General features: G+C 41.3%; 1 protein-coding gene across 3 annotated transcripts in view; it reads left to right on the top strand.

Annotated features, from left to right (window-relative positions):
• The window catches only part of NELL1 (neural EGFL like 1), a 264,862-nt gene that overhangs the window by 41,107 nt on the left and 210,622 nt on the right, over nt 1–13,133 (top strand). The gene's annotated exons all lie outside the window — the stretch shown is intronic.

Raw genomic sequence — 13,133 nt, 5'->3', positions numbered from 1 at the left:
TCCAACCCGGCCTGGATCACTTCCAGGGGTGGGGCATCCACAGCTTTCCTGGGTAACCTGTGTCAGTTCCTTCCCCACCCTCACAGGGAAGAATTTCTTCCTAATATTTAATCTAAACCCACCCTGTTTTCAGTTTGAAGCCATTCCCCCTTGTCCAATCACTTCATTCCCTTGTCCAAAGTCCCTCTCCAGCTCTCTTGTAGCCCCTTTAGATTCTGGAAGGTGCTGTAAGGTCACCCCAGAGCCTTCTCTTCTCAAGGCTGACCAACCCCAACTCTCTCAGCCTGTCTCCAGTGGAGTGAGAAGAAAGGTACCTTAAGAGTCCAAACTGAAAACCTGTTCAGTGTCAATGGACTCTTCTCACTGACTTGAAGAGCCTTTGTGCTGGGCCCAGACAGTGACCTCTAGTCAGGGATGTGTCTCAGAAAACTGACCTAAGAAGCCGTGGGTGCGCTTGCTAACGTGCTTTTAACGTTCTAGTAAGGTTTTGAAAGCTTACAAAAATGAAAAGGCTGCATTAATTATAAATGCACTACTGATGCACAAGTAAAACTTGTGCTGAAAGTAACATGGAAATTAAATCTCCTGCTCTTGGTGGGATCTGTGCTCCCCTACTCTAGGCAAAAACGAGTTGTCAGGGGCCTTCTGGAGAGTGTTTAGATTGAGCTAGAGCAGCTGTGTCGTTGTCAAAGGGTCCTTAAATAACCTGTGGTACTAAAGGATTAATATATAAACAAATAAACTCTGCTATGCGCCTTTCCAGCTTTGGCCTCTGAGATTTTCAACCCTGGGAGATTGTCAAGCCCCCCAGGATCTGATGTTTGTCATCTCTGGGAATTAGTTTCAGCTCTAGAGTTTTCAGCAGTAGAGTCTGTAACGTTTCCCATGGTACCTGCCTGTCCCCTCCGACAGGGACAGCACAGAAATATGTTCCATTCAGTAGTGTTAAGACACACCGTGGAGCCTACAATTTAAGAGGTGGTAGTTACTGTGTCAAAGTGTATTTATTGGTAACTCATTCACCAAATAGAAATTTCAGGTTGTTCTCGGTGTGTTTGATTGGTCTGGGGAGGTAAGCTCGGAAGGTGTTTGGTTTTTTTAAATTGTTTTGTCATCAATCGTATTGCTACAAAGGTACTCACCTTTTCAGACAGTATCTATATTCCTTTACTTGAACACTGTCTGTGGGCATAGAAGGAAGAAAGATGCTTTGATGCAAAAATTAATGTTTTTCCAGTGAAGGTCTTGTGCTGGAGTGCCTTTTGCTGTGACTACAACCTGTGGTTTTGATGGATACTCTCAGCTGTTTGATGGAGGGGGTTGGTAGGAGCATAAGAGAAGAGATTATAAAACTGGAGCAGGCTAGGGTGTAGTCTCCAACTGAAAAAACATGTTGTCTGCTTCTTTTATGTTAGAACAGCGCATTAGGGAATAAAAAATGCATGAGCAGTGAGAACTTTTTAATTGGAAAAATAAATAAATTAAAGTAACATCCTCCAAATATGGGAATCCAAGACCTCTGAGTTCTTATAAATAAGATATTCTGGCTGCCAACCTGAGGTTTTCAACTGATCTAAACAAAGTTCTATGACTTTAATTAAAGTGTAATAAATTTTAAAGAAGGTTAAGGGACGTATTTTAAAGAGGGATTTGCTACTTTAGTTACCGTAAAACACTTTTCTCTTGAGAGAGAAAATGGTGTGGTGGCACTGTTATGCAGATAGGTAATTTACTCTCACTATTTGAATATGATTTTGTGACCCAGATTGCTTCTCTGCTCTTTAAGCTGCAGCAGAAGCTGTCAGAGAAATGGTTACTTGGGTAGAGTGCTGTAATTGTGCATTACAGGTGCACCCAACTTTCAGGTCTGTGGTGTTGTGGATTGGAAGTTAATTTTCACCTTCCAGTTGTCCCTTTGGTTTGACAGAAAGGCTGTGAACTTTTTAGCATGAGAGAGGTCTCCAGCTGGCATATCACATCAGCTGCCACCAGGCCTGTATCGTTGCAGTTAACTGCAAGGAAGTGTTTGGGATGAATTCAGAGTTATTTTCTTTCTAAAGAAGTTTTTTATTAGCCAGGGGTTTTCACTGAATGGCTGATGCATCAGCAGAATGGCAGTATGGGTGTGAGCAAAGGCTGAATCATGATCTGTTTTCACCCAGTCCCTAATTATGATGAGAGTTTATTGCGTTTGTCCTAAAAAATCAGTTGAACTATTTTGTATACTGCACTGATGGAACTGGGAGAAGGCATGACTATTTATGAAAGGGCTGAAAAAGTACTACAGAAAACATATGATAACAATCCATCCCTTGAGGGCAGCCTGCACAGGTGCTTGCACAGGTACCTGGGGCTCTGTGCTCCCCAGAGAGGCCTCACTTAGCTCCTGCTCAGTGTGGAATCTGCATCTGCTTTGGGTTCCTTTCAGGAGCTGATCCAGGTCCTGCTGATGTCAGTAGAAATCATTCTCCAGGAGTTTGCCCCAAGCTCCTGTCAAAGACCCTTAATCAGAGTTCTAGGGACCTGTGGAGGCAGAATTTGGTAACTGCAAAGCCCAGTTTTATGCTCTGGGTATGTCAGAGAGAGAGAATGGATGATGGCAGATGAAATAATCTTAAGACAGGCAAGCCTCAAATGATTTAGTAATTTCCCAGAGGGTGTGACTTAGGTGTGTTATCAAATTCTCAAATATTTGTATGTGATGTAGACAATTAATAAATGTAGACATTTATTAAATGTTAAAAGCAATAAACCCTTAAGTTGCTGTGGTTAGTTGCAAGAGCAGTCTCTGAATATTTAGCCTGCATAGTTTCAACTGTATCTGGATATTTTTCTGTGACCTTTTTTTCGGGGGGAAATCTGCTGTTACTTGGCTCTATTTTCCTTTTATTTGTTGGAGTGCTGATGGGGGTCATGCGGACAGAGACCTGATCACGGTAATTTGAGAATCAACTGGATAGAGCAAATGTTTTGAGCTTTTTCCTTTCAGATTGTAAAAACAATTATCTTGCTCCAGCCAGATGGATTAACTGAGATCCAAGATGTAAATGAACTCTTCCATTTGAAGCAGTTAGCTAAACTCTGGAGTCTAGAACAAGTCAGATAGGATAATACTGGAGATGAATGGAAAAACAGTAGTATAATTCTACTTAAATACTTTTGTAAAAACCTTGGACCTTTGCCAAAGAGCAGGTGAGAACCCCTCTGACCTATTTGACAGCTGACTTGAGATCTCAAGTCTCCGTATAGCAAATAGTACAGAGTCTTTCCAAATGATCTGAAACCTCCTGAGTGTGGTGGGGAGTGAGAGGGAGATTGAGCAAACAGGACTGTTGAAGTTTGTGCAACCAGCCCGGAGTTTTATGAAGCGGGTTAGTACTTGAGGTTAGGCCTTTCTTTGGCAATTCAGAACAGCAGTAACTCCCAAAAGATAATTCTTTTCATAAACCCAATCTTGTCAAAATCCTCAAGTTGGCTGCAGGGAGGTGGAGACTGCTTGACTGCATTTATTACTACCCCAAAACCTGACAGTTCTCATCGCTGCACGATTTGGTGACAGAGAAAACTGACAGCACCCTTAGGAGCAGTGGTGCAGGAGCAGTCATGCTTGTTCCTTGGGTGGGGGGAGCTGGAGGCACATGGGGTGCTCAGAGGTGGAAGGTGTCAAGGCTGGGAAACACTGTGAATGTGACTGTCATGCCTCAGGGGTGCCAGGCCGTGGCTTACATTTCAAATATTTTAATGATATGAAGAATGATTGTTGTTACATCAGCAGTGTAATGGATACATCCAAGGAGCAGTAGGGAGGAAGATGATAGTTTAATCCTCAGTATAGGAGCAAGGTGTAACATGTAATTTCCAGTCCTATTCTCGTATCTGAGGCCAGTCAGTAAATGAAAGAATCATTGGAAGCTGCATTACTTAAGTGAGCTGCAATTTTAGTGGCATTCTCATCAGCATGTCAATAGTGAAAGCAAATAACTAGCATTGTGCCAACTGAGGCAACTACAAGGACTTCCTCAGCCCGAGCTGAATTTTTGAGTGTTACACTGCCTTAAACTCTGCTGAAAGGTGTTCTGTGCAGCATCCCCTGGGGACAACCCTGGCCTCAGTGAAGCCTGAGTGAGAACTCTCATTGACTTGAGCAGAACCGTGCTTTCACCTCCCGAGTGTGTTGGATGTGAGAAGCGTGCTGTCCCTGGAGGGTGCTTTTCTGCCTGTCTGCTGGCAGTTCCCATCGAAACTTAATTTTAGGACCAATGTAATGGCTCATTCTGTGTTTACTCCGTGTTTCATACACCTCCTCAGTCATGGCCAATTAGTTATTGTGCAGAGAGGGAGCGTTAATGTCACCTTTCAGACTCCCGAGACCAACCCGGGCAGCCGAAAAATACCCGCGGGGAAAACGGAGATGGATGTGGGTTACCCGATGAACCTGCGGGAAGAGCTGAGGAGTGAGTCGAGTGAGTCTGTGGGTGAGTCCTCCCTCTCTTGGTGGGTCATGGGGTGGAGATGCCCAGGGCTGAGGCAGCGCTGCTGGCAGGGCTCTGGCAGCGAGCGTGGCAGCCGAGGCGAAGCTCATGGTCCTCGGCCTTCCAGTCGCTGCGGGAAATCGGCTCCGGAATATGGATGAGGTTATTTTGTGATTGCACACAAATCATTTAGCGACGACACGAACCCCTTGATGAGGTGATCCTACGACGAGATACCCTGTAAAGCAATTAACTTCTCAGCAGATGTGTTTCTGGAGCGGGGGGGAAGGACCTGGTTAATAGAAACTGGCTGGCTTGATTTTATATTTATCTTTTCCATGAGTGCAGAAAGGAGTCAGAATCAAAAGCCTGATTCTTCTTGCAATTGCACCTGTCTTGTTTTACTGGGTAAATCAACTTTGGGGTTGAGAGGAGCATGAGATGGGAAAGACAAAGGCTGCATTTTTTGTGAAGAATATATGTTTGGAAGCTGTAAGCTCACCGTGCTTCAGGCTCTGCTGGAACTGCCAGCTGTGAAGACCTGTGTGCTACAGGCACAAGGACTGGCACATGCCTTTTATAGAGCAGGCAGATATAATAAAAGCAAAATTTCAGGACTGCCAGTTCTCACTCAACAAATGCCTTGTGACAAACCCCAAAAGCAATCTTAGTTGTTTTCTTTTTTTTTTTTTTTTCTAATTTATTTTTTTTCATGACAAAATGGAGATGATATAAGCCATGTAACCATGGTTTTACCTCTTTGGTCTGGTAGGATTTTATTTTGGGGTTAATTTTGCTGCAAGACCTTAAGTGCCAGTGCTTCTTTGTGCCATTACTCTGATGCCCACTTTCACCCTTTTGCTTTCTGCTGTAAGATAGGCTTATTTGTTTACCACTTGTTTTGCAGATATTTTAATACAATTTTTAAATCTCATATGTATCTTGCTCTAAGGGCTTCTTGCTTAATTTGTGGGAGAGGAGCTTTTCTTTTTATATCTCGAAAAAATCCACTGAATTAATTTCTTCCTCTTATTTCTAGAATCTGCTTTTAATTGCTGAGGCTTGGTTTGCTATTTGGCATCTGGGATGTACTCTGAACATTTGGTTCATCTGAGATGGGCTTTTGGTATGATAACAAATGAGTGTGCTGTGCTTTTAGCTATCTTGTTAACAGATTGTGTTCTGGTCTAGAACCTGGGCTTCAAAGCTTGCTGAGGTTAAAGGGTGTCTTTTAGTGACCCTGTGAGTTTTAGTACTGTCCTCATTTATAAGTGTGTCTGTCTCCTTGACTGTGGTGGATATTTGTGTGCCTGATGATGTACAGCTATGTGTTTTATGCTCTGGGAGTCAGACGGTGGGTAGTTACTCACAAGCGGTAAAAAGATGCCAAAATAACTTTGGAGAGTCAGCAATTTGTTTGAAAAGTGGCATTTGATCCATGTAGCTCTCAACTCTATATTGAGATGTTTGAAGATAAGTACCTAAATTCACATTAATCCCTAGGAGATGCACACATTGATTTTTATAAGAAGAGTGTGTGTGTGTGTGTAGATGACATTTTGCCTCAGCAGTCCAGGGGAAGAATTCTTTTGACCTAGACACCACCTTAAGCTCTGCTGAATATGGTAAAATTATCACCTTCACCACAACCAGCAACAAGTATATTCATTTTGTGCTTCTGATGCCTGTAGGTTATGCACAAGTTTTATGGGCAGTGCCAGGACCAGGAACCCCATGCTATTCAGCGCAGATTTACCACTTCAAAATGGATTTTTTCCAGACAAAATTTTTAATTTTTTTTTTTTAATAGAAACATTATTAAAAGGAAAAGATTTCTGTTGTGGTTTGGTGCTGTTAGGCAGCTAAACACCACACAGCTGCTGCCCCTACAGTGGGATAGAAAAGAATGTCAGAAGGATGAAAGAGGGGGGTGTGGGGAAAGTCAGCTGAGATAGACAGTTTAACAGGTAAAGCAAAGCAAAATAAGGAATTAATTCACATCTCCCATCAGCTGGCAGGTGTTTAGCTGTTTCCTGGAAAAACAAGGCTTTGTCTCACATAGTGGTTATTTGGGAAGACAAATGACCCCAACTCCAGAAGTCCCCATCCCCTTTCTCCTTTGGCCCAGCTTGCACTGCTGAGTGTGATGGCACGTGGAATGGGATGTTTCCTTGGGTCTGTTGGGACCCCTCCCAGCTCCTGGTGCTACCCCAGCCCACTCAATGTGTGGAACAGAAAAGGCCTTGACACTGTGTAAGCCCTGCTCAGCATTAGCTAAAACATGGGTTTGTTATCCACACTGTTTTGGTCACAAATCCAAAATATAGCCCCATACCTACTGCTGTGAAGGAAATTAACTCTGTCCTAGACAAAAGCAGTACAGTTGCCAAAGCTGAGCAATGCAGTAACTAATTTGGGTATCAAACTAGATGTCTTGATATCAAAGGTCCCATCTCTGGATCCATCACAGTTGACCTCATAGTTTGCCATAATTCTTTTTCCCTGCAACTCTTGAAAAATCCTAAGCAAATGGCCAGATTTCTATTTCTGCTCAGAGTCTGACTCAACCTATTTTCTGGGTTTTTTTTTGCACTTTCAGAAGTGCTTTTTTTAATGAAGATGGGTAAACACTGCAGCCCTGTAGACAGGCTGTTAGCCTAGGGCTCAGGCACTCTTAAGACTGTTATTGTCAGGAACCGTTTGTATCTGTTTTGTCATTTGCTGAGTAAAGGTCGTAATATCGACCTTGTTCGTAAAGTTTTGGAATCCACCTCGGGATCTCCAGCTGAAAGGCACTACACAGGCATAGTACTCTGAGGAGGAAGGATTTCTGCCCTTCATGTGGCCACTGTTGTGTTGTTCAGTGGGTGCTGTCCTCTGCTTTGAATCGATAACAGTGATTGGTTTTAGTTTAGTGCTCAGGAAGAAATGCTAAAATTCATGGATAACTTTGCAGGAATCTGAAAAGCCTACCGTGTTTTGTAAGGAAAGCCCCACACAGGCAGATAATATCTCTGTGAATTTACCTTTATTCAATTTATATGTGGAGAATAAACCCTCAAACCTGACAGTGAAATGTTCTCTTCTAACCATCTGTACTTGCATTTTTTTAATTTCCTACTATGTGTTATAGGGTCTTTCAAGTTAGTTTGAATTTTTCTTGAATGAAAAAAAAAGATTTTTTTAAAGAGTTGTATTTAGAGAAATTTTTATTTTTCTGTTTTTATTTTTCAATTTTTATTTTTAAATTTAAATTTGTAGTTGAATTAATTAAAGTGAAAAGTAGAGTACATTAACTTTATCTCTGTAATTACACAGGAAAATCAATGAAATCGTTTGACTGACAGGGCTTGAAGAGAACTGAGCATGCACTCTTGAGTCTTTTACCTAACATCTGCTATTACTGGACACCTCCTATTTTTTTTTTCCTCCCAGAGCTGAACAATAACTTTTGATTAAATAGTTGGCAGTTACTATGTATATTCAAAGTTTAATAAGAAAAGGCTTCCCTCAAACCCCAAGATTTTAATCTAAATTGCTTTCCTCTGTTAAGTGATTGTGAACTGCTATACTATGACACAGGAGATAGCACAAAAAAATCAGAATTTCCCTCAGGAAATTTATTTTTATGAAACAAAACACTGGAAACTGAATGAATAATTCAGTTAAAGTTGCTCCAGAACTGAATGCATGTCAAATAATGCATCCTATCTGTAAATACTATCAAGAAAATCCAATCACATTGGTATTGACACATTTTCATAGGGAAGCATATAGAAAATGGATTGAAAGAGAAATATGTAAAGATATCCTAATATTTATTTTATAAATCAGTTCTTAATCCTTCTGGAAGGATAGCTATAAAGACAAATGCCAATATTGTATCCTAAGGCTCAGGACTGATATAATCAGGTTTTTTTATGCAGCTGGGATTCAGAAAACATGTTGGACAAACTCTCTGAAGCAGCTGGTTATTTTTATGCAATGGGCTGTGTTAGGAGGCCCCTCATTTGAAATTTTAGGTTCACTGAGTTTTTGAAGGTTCACCCGGAGATTAGCGACGGTCAGGGGTGGTCCACACCTCTGCAAATTAGATTAGGAGAAAGACTGGTGCCAAACATGGGGGAACATCTTCCTCTCCTCTGATTTTTCTGTTTCAGACGTTGGCAGTGCTGTTTCAAAGACTGCCATGAACAGAACTTCTCTGTACCCTTCAGTGTATTTAAAGGATCTGAAGATCCAGATGGATGTGTACAGGGTAATGAACGGTTGCAAGAGTGACAGTTTTGAGGATCAGGCTTTGAATTGCAAAAATCTGTTTTGATGATTCACCCTGGTGTCAGGAAGGGCTCCTGTGCAGCTGTTGGAGGGGCCTTCAGAGAGTGATTCATTTACTGTAAGATGAATCACACCCTAGAAACACTTAGGTCTCCTCATTAAATTGAGTCTAGAGAACTAGCTCTGCTGCAGGTATAAACTTTTGAGGCATTTAAAACTGGGTGTGATGAACTCAACACCTGTTCTCTACATGGGAGTTTATAGCTTTTTATAAATTTATACCTATGGCAGCCCTACCAGGAAAAAAAAAGCCTGTTCTTGCCTTAACAGAGACCAGGTGAGCTGGTGAGCACCCTGCACACACCACAATCACACAGTCAGACCAGGTTTTCCCACCAGACTGACCCCAGGTTTCCCACAGCAGTGTGACAGAAGTCCAAATCCCTCAAATACTTTAATCTTGGTGCAATAACTGAGTGACAAAATAGCAGCTCAAGCCGGGTGCCTTCGAGGAGGGACCCCAAGCGAAAGGAAACCCTGGGCTTTTGTACTTTCACAAGTCTAAAAGTCTCTGGTTCAAGCCTGATTAATGTGGTTTGGGGCTGTGTGTTCACAGATTTCACAGAATATTCTGAGTTGGAAAGGGCCCACAGGAATCATCAAGTCCAGCTCTTAAATGATTGGCCCGTCCAGGGGTCAAACCCACAACCTCGGTGTTATTAGCACCATGCCCTAATCAAGTGAGCTAATCTCGGGGTTTTCCTGTCTAGCCTGCAAATTTGAGAAGGCATTTTCCTATTTTAGTAACCCATTTGTATTTTAGGCCTGAAAGAATTTGAAAATGTCATGATTTCATGTGCTGCTTTGTAGCGACTGTTGAATTGCAGCCTGGTTTATTGTTCAGGATTTTAGGCAGTTGCACCTCCTGATCGGTCTGTGTTGGCTGATGAATTCTAATGTGAGCAGACATAAAGTTTATTTTCATGTTCTGCTAAATATTTCAGTAATTTTGGAAGTGCTTCTGGCATGGCCGATACTGTCTGTGTGAAGTAGAGCTGCATCTCCTCAAAAGTGGAAATACTCTCCTCATGTTAACTTCTGGTTTTAAAAGTTATGTGTAAGAAGTCACCTTCACTGCAAGAGACAATTCCATGTTATGCTCTTTCCAGAGGGAGTGTGATCCACTGTGTAAGGCAGCTAAGCCCCAGTCATGCCTGGTCTAATGGCCCAGATCTTGGGCAAAGACTCTGACTTTGTGATCTTGGCTAATCAGTCTTTCTGGGTTTCAGTTTGCACATGTGTAAAATGAAGATATTTCCCTATTTTACCTTCAGGTATTTTATACATACACGTTGAACCATTGTATATTTACACATTGTAAAGATGCTATAAAATAATTTATATTGAGTATGTGGAACTGTCTCCTTGTCCAACAGAGCTTGATTTCTGGAGAACTTGTCCTTCTGTGCAGAGAAAAGTGTGTGTATGTGTTGTAGCATGCAAATATTTTAGAAGTGCCTCCTTTCAGGAATCCACTGATTATTGTATAGATTTTCTATTTTCTGCGTGTTGTCTTCATTATGGCAGAGACTCCTGTTTGGAACGACTCCCTGAGAAAGGTGTTCCTGAGGACTGCATGAGAATACTTCACAAAGTGTGTAGATAGAGTGGAGATACGGATACAAAACACAAGAATATAATGGGGATTTGTCTACTAGCAGATGTTTTCCTTACTGCATTTTGCTATAAGGATGAGAGGCTGGTGAATGTGTTCTGAGCATGAACGTTCCAAGGCAGTAGGATTGGTTCATTGTTGTTACTTCAGTTTTATGGTTCTAGTTTTATTTTGTTTAGCTGTTTTCCAGCTCTTTAGCAGCTTCCAGTCTTACTGGGATTTTAATTCTTTTGTCATTGAAGAAAAGGTATATGGTGAACCATGTTCCTTGTGAGTTTTTGTTTATTTGTTTTCTTTGGTTTTGATTTGTATTTTTTTTTTTTTTGGCTGATGTGCTTTTTGACCTTTGCATTTCCCAGAAGTACAGAGGGGCTTACAGGATTAGCAAAAAGCTGTGTGTGTGATTGCTGGGGCTTTTTATTTGCTGGTGTTTAACGGTGTACAGTAATAAAGTAAGTTCACATTGTTTACAAACCAAATAGTGGCAACCAAAACATCTTTTGACATAGGAAGATAACTGGAGGACTGATCTACATCTCATACCTTCTCTTGAATCCTAAGCCTGTTACTCCAGGGGAATATCTTATAAGAAAACAAACCAGTCTTTCAGACATAGGTGGAATAAGGCACAAACCAAGCTTTAATGAATCCCTTAATTTAAGGTAAATACCTGCTTCAGAAATGTAATTTGAATTGGAGTAGAGCAGTAGAGGAGTATGGGGAATCCTGAGCTTTTGTGTCCTGTGAATGGCACTTTCTTAAGAGCCTCTGGAAAGAAGGTTGTTATAACCCTTTCCACATAGGTTGAAAGACTGTTAAATAATCAAAAAAGACAAGATAAGCTACTTCAGCCTGCCTTTGATTTGTCTTCCTTACTTGCTATTGTTGAACTGTCATATAACAATGTCAGTTAGGTTTTGATTATTTTTTTTTTTTTAATATGCAATTGCACACAGATATTGTAGAGTTTCTTCATCAACTTTAACTAGGTCAGGTGAATAAAAATCAAATATTCTTCACTAGGTAGTGTTGTTGAATCTGGTCAGCATTGGGGTTTTATCTGTTGGCAGAAATGGAGTTCTTTCATGAATATTGACTACTCCTTAGGAGATGAGAAATTTCCCATTTCATCATTAACCAAAATCATGAATAAAGATGTGTTATATATACAAAGATAAATTCCTAATACGACAGTGCAGTTCAGTGCACATGCTCTCAAGGAGCATATCAGTTCTTGGTTCCTTGTCCAGAATTTTGCAGCAGTTTTGCATTTGAGTAGGTTTTGCATGAGGTATGGCAGAAGGGATCTACTTAAACTTTAAAATATTGATAGGGATGGTACATGCAAAATTCCTACAGTAAACTCGAGCAATAAAATCATGAGTATTAGAAGAAGTCTTGTGAGTCCTGTATTTGCATTCTTAAGCTGTAATTTTCATGCAACCATTTTGTTCTTAGGTTTAAGATTTTCCTTGTTTTTTTTTTTTTTTTTTTCTTAAAATAGTAAGTTTGCCTTTAGTTTTATAGATTGCTTCCATTTGGTTTTGACAAATGGTTTACTGCTTTTCTTGATAAGCAAAAGTGGGTGGAATATATGACTCTTTGTATTGTGACTCCTTGTACTTTGACTCTTTGTACTTTGGCATAAAGAACCTGATCAATCTTTTCTGGAAGTTCTTTAATACTGGGGTGTTATTCTAGGCCTCTGCAAATATATGAATTTTCCAATAACGTGGTGTGGTGGGTTTGACCCTGGCTGGACACCAAGTGCCCATCTAAGCTGCTCTATCACTCCCCTCCTCAACTGGACAGGGGAGAAAAAAATACAATGAAAGACTCATGGATTGAGATAAGGGCTGGGAGAGATCACTCACTAGTTACAGCCACAGGCAAAAAAGCCTTGACTGGGGGAAATTAGTTTAATGTCTTACCAATTAAATTAGAGTAGAGTAATGGGAAATAAAACACCTACCATTCACCCCTCTCTTCTTCCTGTGCTTGTCTTCATTTCTGATTTTTCTCTACGTCCTCCCCTCAAATGACACAGGGGGATGGGCAATGGGCCTGCAGCTGCCTCCCCATGGCCTTTACCATGGGCTGCAGCCCCTCCTCCCCTTCCTTCTGCCCTGCCCTGGGTGTCTCATGTGTCCTCAATCCTCTCTCTGGATGCAACTGCTCTGGTGCAGTAACTTTTCCTCCTCCTCAAATATGTTATCCCAGCCATTCCTGATGGGCTCAGCCTTGGCCAGTGGCAGGTCCATCCTGGAGCCAGCTGACTTTGTTGGAGCTGGGGAAAGCTTCTGGCAGGTTCTCCCAGAACAAAACCTTGCAAAGCAAACCCAATACCCGTGGCAACTTGCAGTGTGAGAAATGAATGATTACACCTGGTGAACCTGCGCTGGAAACCCTCGGAGTGGAATTGGGAAGATGACTGTGCAGTGAGTTGGGTTGTGTTTAATTTTGGTGTTTTAAAGGAAAAAGAGAAATAATTTCACCCCAGGTAATTTCACCTCTTTTAAGCTGAAGGTCTTGATGCGTTCAGAATCTTTTCTGTTGGCTGTCACACTGGTGTGATTACACAGCAATACGCACTCCCCGCGAGCTGGGTAGTAATGGAAACAGATTTCATCATCCTCTCAATAATCCTGATTAAGCATGCTGGTTTTGTTGTGGAGCAGTTAAGTTCATGGCTTTCTCCATTGTGACCT

The sequence above is a fragment of the Myiozetetes cayanensis genome, unplaced genomic scaffold (assembly GCF_022539395.1).
Source record: "Myiozetetes cayanensis isolate MyiCay16 unplaced genomic scaffold, myiCay2020 scf6-25, whole genome shotgun sequence".
In the NCBI taxonomy this organism is placed as follows: domain Eukaryota; kingdom Metazoa; phylum Chordata; class Aves; order Passeriformes; family Tyrannidae; genus Myiozetetes; species Myiozetetes cayanensis.
The sequence above is the reverse complement of the archived record's forward strand: the minus strand, read 5'-3'. Positions and strand labels throughout refer to the sequence as shown.